Source organism: Pinus tabuliformis, chromosome X, assembly GCF_031772625.1.
Source record: "Pinus tabuliformis cultivar Carrire ecotype Pingquan chromosome X, CPIR1, whole genome shotgun sequence".
Taxonomy (NCBI): domain Eukaryota; kingdom Viridiplantae; phylum Streptophyta; class Pinopsida; order Pinales; family Pinaceae; genus Pinus; species Pinus tabuliformis.
Genome location: NC_142308.1, coordinates 263,662,146 through 263,678,064, shown reverse-complemented (window position 1 = coordinate 263,678,064; position 15,919 = coordinate 263,662,146). Strand labels below are relative to the sequence as shown.

Here is a 15,919-nt window from a genome sequence, read left to right as displayed (position 1 = left end):
TTATGTCCTGGTTCAAGCACTTCCAAGCAGTTTCCTTGTCACAGTTACTTGATTGGTTGATCTGGCATTACAACATCACTTGATCTATTGATTTTGCTACAAAGTAGGGTAGGTTTGTGCATAAATAAGTTGCCCAAGGCAGCACTTTGCTTCCGGTATTTGTTTATGTATAGGTTGTAGTGTATCTATGTTTTTGGATTGGTACAGGTTGTTCAGGTTTGCTGACTGTATTTCCCAATGGATTAGGCACTTGGTCTACGATGTTCTTGACACCTCTAGGGAGTTGTCATCCCTAATAAGGCCAATGTTAGTTCTAGTCTTCGCAACCTGTCACCAGGGATCAAAGTGGGCTCTTACTATGTTTGGTTTTCAGAGATGTTTTGCACATGATATTCAATGAAAAACATTTCATAATCATGTCCATCAGAATAAACTCAGAAATAGATTTCCAATGCTATATCACACTCCCAAAACCGGCTCCCGAATTAGAAGATATGATCAAATGAATGATTGACTCAAAGATCTCCCCATGCAGCAGTTCATGTATTTAATGATCCAGAGGAAGCTAGGAGATGTCAGTGGCTGGATTGTGATAGAGAAGGAGAGAACATAGCATTTGAGGTCTATTTCCATGTTACTAATCCTCATATCAACATATGGGGAGCTTGTTTCTCTGCTTTGATCGAAAGAGATATCCTGTGTAGAGGGCACTGTACATTGTTGACAAGGATATTATTGGTGAAAGGTTTATAGCTACTGATCTCATGGTTCGAGGAATTTCTTAGAGATTTATAAGTATGAATCTTGGGGAGGTTTCCACCTGCTTCATTGAAAATGAAACAACTTTGTCTGGTCCATCCATGGAAGGATTCAAAGGAGAATGTCAGAAATCTGTTTATGGTTTTTCAATTTTTATATACTTTAGCTGATGTGATCGGCTTTTGCCCATTCACACTGGATGAGTTTCCTCAAGATTTCCATGACCATGATTCAAAGCTACTTGGGAATATTCATATTACTTTTCTGAAACTTCTTCTAGAAGATGTTGAAAGTGAACTTCAGAGCTCTATCAGTGCTGGCAAATGGATTTAATGTGATCCTTCTCTAAATGATGGTAGTTTTCTGAGATTAACTCAAGCTGTAAAACGTCGAAGATTTAATGCTACAGTTTGGAAATAATTCTTGAATCCCCTTACATGGCCAGAGATTTTGAGGCAGGTTGTAGTGGATGCTGGCTTTTGTCTAAAGCAAAAGAAGGAAATGCAAATGCTTAATAAAACTGTTGATAAGGAGTACAGTCAAACAGGATACCATGGTTTGGTTCTTGGGACATTGAAGGCTACACTATTCCGCATCCTATCGCAGGAATGGGGCTAATGGTTTGAAAAATCCTGAGGTAGCAAAGAACATCCATAATTATGATTTGAATGACCTCCCATCAAGTAATACACTAGAAGCATTAATATACTCCAGTCTTGTAGGTGACATCACTCTATTTGAGAGGATTTCATCTTCAACATTTTGTTTGAGAGTAAATTTCATTCACTCAGGAAGATTGTGGCATATGAAGTTGAAATTAGCAAACTCCACGATTTCAAATGCTCAGCTTCAAACTCCACGCTCCTTGCATCAAAAATCACAAATTTTATTTAAAAAAATTAATTAAGAGCCCAAGGCCCAACTCAGCACCCCTGCATCCACAATACACACAATTCAAAAAATCAAACCAAGACAATTTAAGTGTGGTGCTACGCATTTCCTCTTAGCGTTGCGCAATTCTTCTTGGCACTACACATAGAACCCGTCTGTCAAAATGGGATTCACACTTTGTCAATGCAAAAGAGAAGGAAGGGGAAGTAGAGGAGTGAGTGGAAACAATTCAAAATTTCATGGTGCATCAACTGCGGGAGCTTTAGAAGTTAAAGGTTCTGACATTCAAGACAAGCTTATTTAAAACTCTTCTATATTCATTCAGTTCTATTCACCGCATGCACAGCTTGATCTTTATGGCTCTGGGCACATTCTAATAGCTAATCTTTTGAATCTCTTAACCAATTGCATTTGTTTTAAAGGGAATAAAGAAACTTGTTTGAATATAGAAGAAAAACCTGTGAAAAAAGGCTTTCATTTAGAGGTAGCACAATCCTCAATTTTGATTCAGTGAAATGTTGTTGATATTGCAATAGATTTGGTAGAGTCCACGAATATAAGGGTTTTCACGGACGTTTCCTTGGAAAGGGAACTTCCAGGATTTTGGTCCAGTTTTTGACTAACTGTTAGCAATATTGATGTTCTGTCCATGTAAAACCTTGGGGGTGTGTCTGGCACAAGCTATTTCTCCCTAAATCATGAAGAGGCATTATTGTATGGATCGCTAATTAACAAATTGGAGAATTCCCAATCTGTTGTTGCAGCTAGAGAATTGTGTTTACTGTGCTGCGAAAAAAATTGTTTTCGGGCGCTATAATGGGCAAGGTAATTCTGAGTTGGCTAATGGAAATGTAGGAACAACAATTACACATATTTATAACTGACAAGATTTACAGAGTCTTACAGCTGTTACAGTCGGATGTTGTACACTTATTGCACCTAGTGGTCGTCTTGATTACTTGGCATCAATTTTTTCATTTCTTAATCAGTCTTCTCAGGTTGAGAACACAAAATACATCATCTCGCTATAAGATTTAGGTTTGTTGGTCTTGGATTTATTGAAAGGAAGCAACGATAAGCTTTCCTATGATGTACAATCCTTACAATCAGCAGAGGAGACTATTCATGATTGCCTATCCACTGGCCGAAAAGTGGACTTGCTACTTTACTCCCCAGAATGACCACTTGTAGATATTTCAGAAATTTTCTTGTGGATGATGGCTATTGGTACCATAGTGTGTGCTTCCTTATGGTCAAAGTTCATTGGGAATGAAAAATATAACTCATACAATCAATTGACAAGAAAGGAGACCCATGATATATTTGCAATCAAAGTTGAGACAGAGAAGGATGTCATGCATATAAACACCAAGGTGGAATTGAGGGAATGCATATTTGTTCAGTGGCTTTACTGTCCAGATCATTTGGTCGCTATACTAATGTGACAATAAAGGTTCCAATTATGGGGGAGGCCTCACTCCTGTCGGTGATATTTTTTCCCTTCTATATAGCTTTTGTTGTTACTTGGGCTACAAATCAACATGTTTCCTATGCCTGGATTGGTCGAGATGTTCTAGGCATATCATTGATGATTACAGTTTTGCAAATAGCTCGATGACCAAATATCAAGGTTGAAACCGTTCTATTAAGTTGTGCATTTGTGTATGATATTTTTTGTGTCTTCATATCACCTCTTATGTTCCATGAGAGCATCATGATTGTGGTTGCATGTGGTGATAAGTCAGGTGGTGAAATCATTCCCATGCTCTTAAAAATCCCTCATTTCCACGATACTTGGGGTGGCTATGATCTGATTAGCTTTAGAGACATCCTCTTACCTAGCTTACTTGTTGCATTTGCAGCTAGATATCATCGGTCAACAAAAAAGGGCATTTGCAATGGGTATTTTCTCTGGTCAAAAATTGGATACAGAGTTGGTCTCTTACTGACTTATGTTGCCTTGTACCTGATGGATGGGCATGGCCAACCAGCATTGCTTTATCTTGTTCAATTTACACTGGGTCTGATCCTAATTTTGGCATTTCTGCGACAGGAATTCAAATACATGTGGCATTATTCAAATTTTTCTAGGAACCGATGGCAAATGTTTTAGCCATGAAATCAACAGTGCTAAGTTTTTGAAGGGGATAGATGGCAACGTTCAAATTTTCCAATGGACAGGTGGCAGAGTTTGTGGGCTTGAAATCAACAACTATTAAAACATTCCAAATTTCCACCGATGACACCTTCAGCAGTTCGAGTTCAAAAGATTGCAGCAAATCTATTTTGATGAGATTTAATTAAATTATTTAGTTATGATTTAATTTATGTAATTCAACTGCAACACATATTTGGTTGTGTTTTTAATTTTAATTATTTTGATTCCTATGTTTAGGAAATAAAAATTAATATGTAAAAGGGTATATATCGGATAATTTTTTAGATGTAATGGTTCGATTTTTGCAATAGGAAGAGGCATTTGGACTGTGTAAAGTTTACTTGAATATTATTTTAATAAAGTAGTTTCTACCCTTTAGACTTGGGATCCATCACGATGTTTAATGTCTAGTATGTTTTTCCTATAATTCACTTGCATATTTTGTTTTTCTACTTTGTTACAGCATTATCTAAGAGATGTGTTAGGAATTCATCTACACACGATGCTCCTTTCATGATGATTTTGTTGTTAAATGTAGTGGTTGTCTTTGTAGAATCCATCCTCTGTTAGATGCTCTGTTGAGTAACCCTATGTTTCTCTTTCGTCTAACGCTGCTACTGTAGATCCATCCCTTGTTTGATGCCTGCAGGGCAGCGGGCTTTCTCCCCTATTCTTCTCACATTTGCAATATTTTATCTGGCTAAACATTGCACTTACTTTGCCCCAAGTTTTCCAGCAGAAACTAGCATCGACCCCATAGCCCAATGGTCCTTTCTCTTGCTGTTTTCGACCCAAAAACCTTTCAAACAAATCCCCGCACTCCATAGCTAGCCTAAAATTCATTTATTGCAGCCACATCTTGTTGGCAAAGAGAGAGCCCTCTCTAGTCTGGCAAGGCTAGATGCCAGATCGAAAGCTTGGTCTGTGGTTACCTCCAAACGACCTCTTCTCAACCTTGAGGTTCATTCTGAGTTCTAACATATTGGTGTTATTGCTGAGGAACGAGGTGACAGATCTTCTCCGGGAAAGATCGTTCAAGTTGCAGATCTTGTTGTTGATGGTGGATAGTGGTCAAACACATATGAAGGCTGAAATCATCTACCTGATGACTCCATTGTTCAAGATCCTAAGCTTCAAAGTTTCAAAGTGACTTTACTGCCAACGAATCCAGAATCCATATTTCAGAGTGTTGATGGTAATCACCGATGATAGGGTATGTGGCAAATCCGTTATCTAGTGAAATGTTATTGACTTGAAGGGATGGGTTAGCAAAATTTCAGATTGATCAAAATTTCTCGACATTAGCATTTCTTAGTTTGAAATCTAACCGACTCACACCTGAAAGTAAATATTGTTTTCTTGGCTTAGTTGCTGAAAGAGTAGAAAATGAAATTGAACTGCTGAATGTTCAAATTAAATCACATGAGTTTCGAGATCCCAAAAATTTCTTGGAAACTCTCCCTCCTTTAAAACAAGAAACAATAGGGTTGTTCATGGATGTTTGCATTAATAAGTTGTAGCTGGAAGCATGTATTGAGGAGTTAGGGTAGAAAACAGAGTCTGGTTTCTTCAATCCTATTGCAGCATACATGGAAAAAATTTTCAGTTTGAATGATAGATCAAATTGTCTTTTACACAACCAGACTCATTTTGTGCATGGATGGCTGTCAGCCTTTCCAATTTTGTCCTGGTTCAAGCACTTCCAAGTAGTATCCTTGTCACAGTTACTTTATTGGTTGATCTGGCATTACAACATCACTTGCTCTATTGATTTTGCTGCAAATTAGGGTAGGTTTGTGCATAAATAAGCTACCCAAGGCAGCACTTTGCTTCTGGTATTTGTTTATGTATAGGTTGTAGTGTATCTATGTTTTTGGATTGGTACAGGTTGTTCAAGTTTGCTGACCGTATTGCCCAATGGATGAGGCACTTGGTCTATTATGTTCTTGACACCTCCAGGGAGTTGTCATAACCAATAAGGCCAATGTTGGTTCTAGTCTTCGTAGCCTGTCACCAAGGATCAAAGTGGGCTCTTACTATGTTTGTTTTTCAGAGATGTTTTGCACATGATCTTCAGTGCAAAACATTTCATAAGTATTTCCATCAGAAGAAAATCCAAAAGAGATTTCCAACGGTATATCACACTCCCAAAATCGACTCCCAGATCAGAAGATATGATTAAATGAATGATTCACTCAAAGATCTCCCCGTGCAACAGTTCATGTATTTAATGATCCAGTGGAAGCTAGGAGATGTCAGTGGCTAGTTTTGTGGCTGGATTGTGATAGATAAGGAGAGAACATAGCATTTGAGGTCTATTTCCATGCTGCTAATCCTCATCTCAACATATGGCGAGCTCGTTTCTCTGCTTTGATCAAAAGAGATATCTTGTGCAGAGGGCATTGTACATTGTTGATAGGGATATTGTTGGTGAAAGGTTTATAGCTGCTGGTCTCATGGTTCGAGGAATTTCTTAGAGATTTAGAAGTATGAATCTTGGGGAGGTTTCCACCTGCTTCATTGAAAATGAAACAACTTTGTCTGGTCCATCCATGGAAGGATTCAAAGGAGAATGTCAGAATTATGTTTATGGTTTTTCAATTTTTATATACTTTAGCTGATGTGATCAGTTTGTGCCCATTCACACTGGACAAGTTTCCTCAGGATTTCCATGACCATGATTCAAAGCTACTTGGGCATATTCATATTGCTTTTCTGAAACTTCTTCTAGAAGATGTTGAAAGTGAACTTCAGAGCTCTGTTAATGCTGGAAAATGGATTTAATGTGATCCTTCTCTAAATGATGGTATTTTTCTGAGATTAACTCAAGCTGTAAAACATCGAAGCTTTGATGCTATAGTTTGGAAAGAATTCTTGAATCCCCTTACATGGCGAGATATTTTGAGGCAGGTTGCAGTGGATGCTGGCTTTTGTCTAAAGCAAAAGAAGGAAATGCAAATGCTTAATAAAACTGTTGATAAGGAGTGCAGTCAAACAGGATACCATGGTTTGGTTCTTGGGACATTGAAGGCTACACTATTCCGCATCCTATCGTAGGAATGGGGCTAATGGTTTGAAATTTTCCGAGGTAGCAAAGCACGTCTAGAATTATGATTTGAATGACCTCCCATCAAGTAATGCACTAGAAGCTTTAATATACTCCAGTCTTGTAGGTGACATCACTCTATTTGAGAGGATTTCATCTTCAGCATTTTGTTTGAGAGTAAATTTCATTCACTCAGGAAGATTGTGGCATATGAAGTTGAAATTAGCAAACTCCAGGATTTCAAATGCTCAGCTTCAAACTCCATGTGTCTTGCATCCAAAATCACAAATTTTATTTAAAAAAATTAATTAAGAGCTGAAGGCCCAGCTCAGCGCCCCTGCATCCACAACACACACAAGTCAAAAAATCAAACCAAAACAATTTAAGTGTGGCATTGTGCATTTCCTCTTGGCGCTGTGCGTTTCTTCTTGGCACTATGCGTAGAACCCATCTGTCAAAATGGGATTCACACTTTGTCAATGCACAAGCAAGGGGAAGTAGAGGAGTGAGTGCAAACAATTCAGGATTTCATGGTGCATCAACTGTGGGAGCTTTAGACGTTAAAGATTTTGACATTCAGGAGAAGATTATTTGGAACTATTCTATATTCATTCATTTCTGTTCACCGCATGCATAGCTTGATCTTTATGGCTCTGGGCACATTCTAATAGCTAATATTTTGAATCTGCTAACCAATTGCATTTGTTTTTAAAGGGAATAAAGAAACTTGTTTGAATATAGAAGGAAAACCTATGAAAAAAGGCTTTCATTTAGAGGTAGCACAGTCCTCGATTCTGATTCAGTGCAATGTTGTTGATAGTGCAGTAGATTTGGCAGAGTCTAAGAATATAAGGGTTTTCACGGACGTTTCCTTGGAAAGGGAACTTCTAGGATTTTGGTCCAGTTTTCGACTAACAGTTAGCAATGTTGATGTTATGTCCTTGTCAAATCTTGGGGGTGTGTCTAGCATAAGCTATTTCTCGCTAAATCATGAAGAAGCATTATTGTATGGATCACTAATTAACAAATTGGATAATTCCCAATCTGTTGTTGCAGCTAGAGAATTGTGTTTACTGTGCTGCGGAAAAAACTGTTTTCAGGTGCTGTAATGGGCAAGGTAATTCTGAATTGGCTAATTGAAATGCAAGAACAACAATTATACATCTTTATAATCAATGAGATTTATAGAGTCTTACAGCTGCTACAGTCAGATGTTGTACACTTATTGCACCTGGTGGTCATCTTGATTACTTGGCATCAATGTTTTCATTTTTTAATTAGTCTTCTCAGGTTGAGAACATAAAATACACCATCTCGCTAGAAGATGTTGGTCTGTTGCTCTTGGATTTATCGAAAGGAAGCAACGATAAGCTTGCCTATGACGTATATTCCTTACAATCGGCAGGGGAGACTCTTCATGATCGCCTATCCACTGGCCGAAAAGTGGACTTGCTACTTTACTCCCCAAAACGACCACTTGTAGATATTTCAAAAATTTTCTTTTGAATGATGGTTGTTGGTACCATAATGTGTGCTTCCTTATGGTTGAAGTTCATTAGGAATGAACAATCTGACTCATACAATCAATTGACAAGAAAGGAGACCCATGATATATTTGCAATCAAAGTTGAGACAGAGAAGGATGTCATGCATATAAACACCAAGGTGGAATTGAGGGAATGCATATTGGTTCAGTGGCTTTACTATCCAGATCATTTGGTCGCTATACTAATGTGACAATAAAGGTTACAATTATGGGGGAGGCCTCACTCCTGTCGGTGATATTTTTTCCCTTCTATATAGATTTTGTTATTACTTGGGCTACAAATCAACATGTTTCCTATGCCTGGATTGGTCGAGATGTTCTAGGCATATCATTGATGATTACAGTTTTGCAAATAGATCGATGACCAAATATCAAGGTTGAAACCATTCTATTAAGTTGTGCATTTGTGTATGATATTTTTTGTGCCTTCATATCACCTCTTATGTTCCATGAGAGCGTCATGATTGTGGTTGCATGTGGTGATAAGTCAGGTGGTGAAAGCATTCCCATGCTCTTAAAAATCCATCATTTCCACAATACTTGGAGTGGCCATGATCTGATTGACTTTGGAGACATCCTCTTACCTGGCTTACTTGTTGCATTTGCAGCTAGATATGATCGGTCAACAAAAAAGGGTGTTTACAATGGGTATTTTCTCTGGTCAACAATTGGATACAGAGTTGGTCTCTTACTGACTTATGTTGCCTTGTACCTGATGGATGGGCATGGCCAACCAGCACTACTTTATCTTGTTTAATGTACACTGGGTTTGATCCTAATTTTGGCATTTCTGCAACGGGAATTCAAATACATGTGGCATTATTCGAATTTTTCTAGGAACTAATGGCAAATGTTTTAGCCATGAAATCAGCAGCGCTGAGTTTTTGAAGGGGATAGATGGCAGTGTTCAAATTTTCCAATGGACAGGTGGTAGAGTTTGTGGGCTTGAAATCAATAGCTGTTAAAACATTCCAGATTTCCAGCAATGACACCTTCAGCAGTTCGAGTTCAAAAGATTGCAACAAATCTATTTTGATGAGATCTAATTAAATTATTTAGTTATGATTTTAATTTATGTAATTCGACCGCAACACATATTTGGTTTTCTTTTTAATTTTAATTATTTTGATTCCTATGTTTAGGAAATAAAAATTAATATGTAATAGGGTATATATGGGATAATTTTTGAGATGTAATTGTTCGATTTTGGCAATAGGAATAGGAATTTGGACTGTGTAAAGTTTACTTGAATATTATTTTAATAAAGAAGTTTCTGCCCTTTAGACCTGGGATCCATCACGGTGTTTAATTTCTAGTATGTTTTTCCTATAATTCACTTACATATTTTGTTTTTCTACCTTGTTACAGCATTATCTAAGAGATGTGTTAGGAATTCATCTATACATGATGCTCCTTTCATGATGATTTTGTTGTTAAATGTAGTGGTTGTCTTTGCAGAATCCATCCTCTGTTAGATGCTCTGTTGAGTAACCCTATGTTTATCTTTCGTCTAACGCTGCTGCTGTAGATCCATCCCCTATTTGATGCCTACAGGGCAACAGGCTTTCTCCCCTATTCTTCTCACATTTGTAATATTTTATCTAGCCAGACATTGCACTTACTTTGCCCCAATTTTGTTGGCAGAAACTGGCATCGACCCCATAGCCCAATGGTCCTTTCCCTTGCTTTTTTGGCCCAAAAACCTTTCAAACAAATCACCGCACTCCATAGCTAGCCTAAAATTCATTTATTGCAGCCACATCTTGTTGGAAAAGAGAGAGACCCCTCTAGTCTAGCAGGGCTAGGTTCCAGATCAAAAGCTTGGTCTGTGGTCACCTCAGAACGGCCTCTTCTCAGCCTTGAGGTTCATTCTGAGTGCTAACAAGTTGACATCACTGGCCTTCGACTGAGAGACTTTGTATGGTGTTCAACATCAAATCATTTATTCACACCATGCAAAATGTACTATAGTACCTTGAGGGTCATTATCATTATCGGTTATTCCTCTCGCGTCTGTTAATGGCTTACATCATTGGCTGGTAATCAGACGATGTCTTCCCATGTTCGACTTCAGATCATATATTCACGTGGTTAGACTTGTACTTGAGCAAAAGATTGAATGAGATTGAAGACCCCAGATCTAGTTTCATCCATCCGGGCTGCGATATTTTCAGGAGTACTAAATCAAGTGTACAATGGCCTTACATTCATGATCATCCATTCATGGGTCTACATCTGTAGATGACTATATTTGTACATGTAATGAAAGTTTATATGCTGAGCATGGGTATGCCTTCCCTCAGCAAGTTCGTGAGAAAAAAATCAAATTATCATGATATATGTATTGTCATTGATGCAGGTCACCTTCTACTTCGAAACCTCCTCTCCACATAGTAAATCATTTCACTCGACATATATATTTACGACTTCATGCTTTAGGTGGCAATTGTTACAGATCCATTTGGGCACATCAACCCCAACTTACAGATCAGTACTATTAGGGCCCATCAAACCCTATTTCAGTTGTTACATGCCTTTAATGAAGTCAACCATCAAAATGCCTCCTTCCCAAGAGATTCCATGATTGAAATCATCCAAAAATTGCCTCTAAGAAGATCAACACAGGTAGGCCTTTATCAGGGTGCACTGCAGTGCATCGTAGTACACTGCTAGGGTGCATTGCAGCACACTTGAGCCCTCTTTGGCCTGCGCTAGGTGAATTTGAGTGAAATATGCATTAGGGTTTGGAATTTTCTTATCCATAGGATGCCTCTAGAAGTTTCCCGAGCCTATCCACTCCTTTCAGATCAAAATTGGATGAGGGAGGGAGTTATGGAACATCAATCCCTTTATCCCTTCCTCCATGGAACTAAATACTAAGTTTGGGAGGGCATTCATTACCACCATGTATGGCATAACTTCCTTCATTCACCTATAAAAATACCATTCATATAAGTGATCAAAGGCTAGAAATCATTGAATTATAGGGAGATATTGCTAGTATGAGACTTGAGTTGGTTTCAAGTATTGTAATGATGTCAAAATGTCTTGATTTTTATGAGGAGAGGATGGAATTGAACTGGAGGAGTGACATTGAATCAAGCAAATTGGGTTGTAACTCTTCCATTTACTAATAAAGTGTTCAAAGCTTTTTCCATATGTTTGTATTGTTCGTTGATGCTTTAATATGTGTATTATGACCTTGATTCCATTCTATGTTTAATCAATAGATCATTATCATATGCTTTTTTGGTTTTTGTCTTCTGTCTGTGTGCGGGTACTTTTCAAGCGGATTAAGTATGGAAAGGAGCAACAGAATTGGTCAAGGGAGATAAGGAGTAAGTGAAAGCTTTAGGTAGGCTTCTTTAATGTCTTATTTAATCTATTAATTATAGAAAAAGTAGAGAATGCTTTGCACTGTTGTTCTAGACTTAGCTACTAGTCTAGTGGATTAGGCGTTTATCCAAAGACACTAAAACTTCCCAAAACAAGTACCCAGTCCAAGGCCTGGAAGCATTGCTTTTCCAACACCTCCCTTTCAAATGCATCCAAGAAGGTATCTACCTCATTTAGACCATCATAAGTAGGAAGATATCTTACTTCTGTTGACATGCAGCGTAGCGACCTTGTCATCATATTGTAGTTTAGCGCAGTTACTTCATGTAACTAATTCTGCCATCGTTCTACTTCTTCATCAGAATTTGAAGTGCAGGAACTCTCGCGCTTCCATGTAATCTGCCCATCCGTGGTGGGATTCACCCTGTCTTGGTCTCGCGCTGTTATCTTATAGATGCAATCCAAATCATCATCACTTTCATAATCGCAGACTAGATCCTTATAGTGCGATCCTTCAGCAGGGTCCAGGGATATATTTACGTGCAGTGACTTCTTTTCAAATATCATTTCTCACTTCTACAGATTAATTACCCTATTCATATCAGTGGACTAGTTAATTCCTAGGAGCGTAGGGTAGGGATTGTTGTCATCAACAATCTCTATTACTTCGAAATCTGTAAGTGCGCTCGCTCCCTCAATATCCACGATTATTCCCTGCAATCACCCCATAGGTATTATTTTCTACTGCTTTTCCATTCTTAGTTGAATCAGAGACCATTGTAGTGCAAGTTTTCCCATTCACTTCCGTGTCTGCTTCAGTAGAACATTTGCATCTGATCCCAAATCCAGAATGACTTGATCCATCTTATATTCTTTGATATATGTGGTGAGTCTCATTTCATGGCCTGTCCTTATCTTATGCTTTCCGATCTTCTAGACTACGCATGGTTCTTCTTGTGCGGTCCCATCACATCTATTGTTAAGTTCTTGTAGCCCTTTCACATCCTTACTGTCGCGTAGTAACTTCATACATGTTTCAAGGAAAGTTGTTAGCATGGATGGGTCCATTTCCAGCTCTGGTTTATCATTTCTTCCTGAAGTGGATGCATCAACGAAGCTCTTCTTAGCTTCCAAATCAAACTCTGCTTCCTTCGCTGGAGCTTTGAAAACCCAAGTACTATCTTCCGGTTGTTTGCCTTTGTCATCTCCCATCGCAATTCCACTTCGGAGCACAATGTTTACATTCGAGTCTTCCTCGCGTGGCTCAGACCTCATCATCTGCAGGTTCTGAGTCAGGGGAGGTGATATCACTCCTTTGTCATGTATCCTAGCTCTCATCGTAGGAAAATCTTCTATCTCATGATCAAACAGCATACAATACTTGCACGATAGGTGCATTGGATTGGTGTAATCACGGGCATAGTGTCCTAGCCCTTTGTAATTATAGAAAATCAACTCTCCGCGACCTCTACCAGGTCCTCCTCCACCTCGGCCTTGTCCACACCCTTGAAATCCTGGTCGTGCCATTTCTGCATTTTGGTCAAGTGGCCGCTTTTCAGCCTGAAACCTATAGGTGGGGTTTCTATCCATCATCAACTCATAACTTCTCCAGATACACTCGTCATGTCCCACCGAACTACAAAATTTGTAGAACAACTATTGCCAATTCTATGTATACTTCTGTAAAAAGTGACAATTGTTTGTGGCATGTTTTCCAGCTATTTGATAGATCGCGCACCACAAAGCAAGCGCTGTACTAGGTCCTGTTTAAGCTTCCAGCCTTAAAGGCATCAGTCCTCCTCCTGTGAGGTAATTTGTAAAAATTGGGCAGTGGTCTTTGTCATGACCCTGGCTCTTGCATTTTATGCACCACACTTCTTCGCGCACTTCAGGTCAAACTGTCCTGTCCTATTTCAAACTCTGCATCTCAAGGCATGGATTCTTCAGCTGTGCGTGGATCTGCTAAACTCCCAAATTAGGATCCTGCATCAAGGTCTCATGTAGCCTCATAGTGATCTCTAAGGCCTCTGCTTGAGTTGTTACCTTCTGCTGTGATAGCGCACTTCTTAAATGTGGTAGTAGCAAAGCTACAAACCACTTGCGATGTTGTCCATCTGTCAGATTCATATTTGCTTCACAAATCGTACATTTCAGCCTCTGATCTAGCTCACAAAGAGTCTTGCTTGGTAGCATCGTGATCTCCTTAAATCCCATGATCGACTATGCTTCAGATTTAGGTCTGCTAAATTATCTATTTAGCACTGCTTGGATATCTGTGACTCTCACATTCAGGTTATCATTGGAGTACTTAATATACTAGGTCAAGCGTGTGATCTTGCAGGGCACTAACCAATGTTGCCTTCTTTATATGTTCATCTGTAACACCTTGCACTTCCCATATAGCCCTTACAACGAACCAGAATTGGTTTGGATCCTCATTTCCCAAACCTTTGAACACAGGCAACTTCATTGTGCTTGCCATATTGAATTGTGGTGGTGGTGGATTTGGTACGAGTGAAGATGGAGGTGATGGCAGTGAAGCTGGTGGTAGTGTGGGTGGAGGTGGTATTCGCAAAATTCTTTGTCTTATTAGATGAATAGCACTTCGCGGAGAGACCTTCGCGAGCTCTTCCTTGTTTCCTCACGGAGGAGAAATCAAGGGGCTATTTTCCGGATGCTTATTTCCCTCATCCCTGTAAACCCTTTCACTTCGGATGGCCCCGAAAATCAAGGTAACTTCATAACCCTCTTTTCGCATAGCAACATTTAATCCAAGGATTGAAAGACTTTACGTACTTACCTCGCTGTCCTTTAAGAAAGCGTTGCTTTGCCTCGTTGTAGCTAATTGAGGTGTCAACCACAAACTCAGTAATGAATACTCCTATAATACAATCGAGCCAATGATCGACAGTGCGTGTGATCTTATCCTTTGATGCTTCCAATCTCCGCACCAATTCTTGGGTCCACACAATAGGACCATCAAGTTTCCACCTTCCTTAGCTATCTACTAGCTTCGCGATCCACTCATATAGTTCAGTAGGGAAGGACGCGAAAAAGATTTCGTGGATCTCTGTATACAGGTAGTTGTCTAGCTGCTCTTCTTTTGATAGTCGTAGGTTTATGTTCTCCTGCACCGCGAACTCATGAATTCTTCTGTCCAACCAGCCTTCAATTTCTTTCTTAGTTGGAGTCCAATGATACGGAATCACAAATCTCTCATGCAAATTTTAGTCCTGACAACGGAACCATTTGTTGGCTTATAGGGGCCTGACCCAGGGTCAGAGTTATTTAGCCAAACAAATCCCTACTCTACTGGCCCTTTCGGCATTAGCCTGCAGAGTGCGGACTGAAGTCTCACTCGAAGCAGTATGGGGTGATGCTAGAACCAAGTTTCTGCACCCTTGAGATGGATGTGATTTCGGTTTAGTCCAACTAAACCTGCCTTTGCACAGGTCACTTCATAAACTATTCTACCTTTCATTACCTTCATGATTTGTTATAATCGATTTTCGCACAGCCCTCACTAAGGGCTGAAGTCCTTTCGCACTGCTATGGCAGCAAACTCCTATATCTCCTAAACTACGCCAAGTATCTTACTTATCTTATTAACAGGTCTTGATTATCTTCGTGAAAATAGATATTCTATGTTGCGTTCACTTATCAAATACAATTATACACATTCACACATCATATAAGAATTAAAAGTGAAATTCATACCCAGTATAACAGATGCATAAAACATGAAATAGAGACTCAGAATTGATAGAAACTTCTCTTTATTAGTACTTCCACTATTTATAGACTCGACTCTCCCTGCACACTCAGCTGCAGGGGTGCGTGCACTCAGCTACAAACTACTAGCCCTCTGGGCACTCAGCTACAGGGCCTCTTCCTACGCTATGACCCAAAACTAGACTTCACACTTCAAGACTATCTCGCATACATCATATCTTTTTCCATATTGTGATCTACTTCCCTTCCTTAACTACTTAGAGCTTCACTCTATTTATATAATCCCATGGTCCACGGACCATGGGTGGATCTTCTACAACCAAAATTACATTATCAAAATTAAGGGCGGACAACCCTATGACTCTTTAACAAACTACGTGCTCTACGCACACAAAATGCGGAGCCTTTACATTGGAATTACAAAACTAACAAAAATTTGGGCTCTAAGCCC

The 15,919-nt window shown here is 39.2% G+C and overlaps 2 pseudogenes; both read left to right on the top strand.

Annotated features, from left to right (window-relative positions):
• The first annotated feature begins 1,813 nt into the window (after positions 1–1,813).
• LOC149139393 (signal peptide peptidase-like 2) lies at positions 1,814–3,763 on the top strand (annotated as a pseudogene).
• Positions 3,764–7,290: 3,527 nt separating this feature from the next.
• LOC149139392 (signal peptide peptidase-like 2) lies at positions 7,291–9,244 on the top strand (annotated as a pseudogene).
• Positions 9,245–15,919: the final 6,675 nt, after the last annotated feature.